We start from the raw sequence: 2151 nt of genomic DNA on the forward strand, positions 1-2151 counted from the left end.
TAGATATTGCCCTGCCACCCCCATCCCCGTTGGGCAAAGGGTTGAAATTATCACTTGTTTGTGCTTTGTGAACATTCGCGCCTTGCACGGCGGCACCATTGCGCTGCAAAGATGTACCGGGAGAAGCGCGATTATTAGACGACCGATCGGCAAATATTCCCCTTCAGAGTCATAATCGGCGAATAACATTTGCAACACATCCTCACGGTACAACTTTTTATTAGCCATTTGGCGATTTTCTCTCACAAATCTCACAATTTACTCGCACGCTATGAACTGAACTGCTTCCGCATCAATGACACGAACGCTCACTTGCTCTGCTCTTTCCTCGAACACTTTGAATAGGAACATGACGTAATTTTGGTCTAGAATCGAAGTACTACATGTCTGCCATCTAGTGGTAGGGAACACAAATGAGACATTACACCATATTAGGAACTACAGCCTATTTTATTAAGTATGACGTCTTGTCGCAATTTTGCGACTTTGGCGCTTAGAGGGTTAACTGAACAATGATATTTTGGCAGTGGAAAAAGTGATGTATTCTAGTTACACAGTGCAAATAATGATAAATTCTGTTTACACAAAAACAGCAGCATTTTCTTTAGCAACAGGTGTGTACATATAGTTAGGTGGCAGATATTTATACTTCAGTACTGTAGTAAATTATAAAACAGTATGCAATAACATATTGAGTGTAAATTATCATATGTATAAATTTTATTAGATGAATGCCACTTTATTGGGACAAAAACCTCCCTACACCTAAGCATACCTATAACACTGTATTATTAATGTGGCGTTTTATTTCCACTTTTCAAATATTTACTTTATTTTTATAGAAAATAAATGCCTTTCTGATCTGGTATGTGATGGGAAAAGGAGAAGCACGAGTTTGACAAAAGCCGGAATCGAACTCGGGTCAATTGGGTCAAAAGCACATATCTCGCATCTTGTACTCACTGCACCACTCACACTACAGATAAACATGCGTCTTTTGCACTGTTTATCGCAGCCAGGCATTTGTGGGCAGAGTTAATGTAAATAGCCTCTAAATACACTCCGTAACTTTTTAGAGCTGCTTTACAGTGGAATTGAATTTTGTTTGCGTAATTGAAATATTATTTTATTTATAGATATATTATGTTAATGCAATATTATTATTATTATTATTATTTAATATCTTTGAAACGATCAGTACTGTAATAAAGCGCTATTGAGATAAAGGTGACGTCATTTGACTTTTGTTCGAAAACGTGCCGTACAGATTAAAGTAGAATTTATGTCCTACACTAACGACATTATATTTTTAGATACACATGTATATACGTACATATACAAGTGTTACATTTATAATTACTATTCCCCGCCTCCAGTTCACTCAGAACTGTGATGAAACGTCACATGGAGCGCGTTGCGTTCTGGGAAACAGTATCCCATGCAGTGTCTTCAGATGCAAACATCAAATTTCAGCAGATGTAGCAGGTAATCCGGGCATTCCATGCATACAGAAAATCCACATACTATTCACAGTATTCACATAGCATACTGCAATATAGCAGGAGTTGTATGGTAGTATGCCATTCCTAACACAGTTTCTGTACTGCTTTCAGTGTAGATTCTGGCAAATATAGTAGGTCATCCATGCATACATACATTCCATATAATACATACTGGATACTGCAGAAATAGTAATAGTAGTATGATAGTATGGCATTTCGAACACAGCCTCAGTGTGCATGTTCGACCCATGGGCCTAGAGCAGGGTGGGGAACGTTGATCCTGGAGGCCCTGTGTCCCTGCGGAGTTAAGCTCCAACCCTAATCAAACACACCTGAACAAGCTAATCAAGGTCTTTAGGATACAGGTAGGTTTTTTTTTTAGGGTTGGAGCTAAACTCTGCAGGACCGTGGCCCTCCAGGATCAACGTTCCCCACCCCGTGAGAAATTTGAAAGAAATCAGCCACCAGGTGGCGCTATCAAGTTTTACGCCTCGTATATCACACAAAGTTTCACGCAAACACAAAATCTTAATTTCATATGTGTTAGATCTACTCATTCTGTACAACTTTGCCTCTAGAACCACTGCTGTCAATCAAACCGTTCATTAAATATTCGCCATTATTTAAAAATCCTACTTTTGCGAACTTG

Source organism: Sinocyclocheilus anshuiensis, unplaced genomic scaffold (assembly GCF_001515605.1).
Source record: "Sinocyclocheilus anshuiensis isolate Anshui unplaced genomic scaffold, SAMN03320099.WGS_v1.1 scaffold1040, whole genome shotgun sequence".
Lineage (NCBI taxonomy): Eukaryota > Metazoa > Chordata > Actinopteri > Cypriniformes > Cyprinidae > Sinocyclocheilus > Sinocyclocheilus anshuiensis.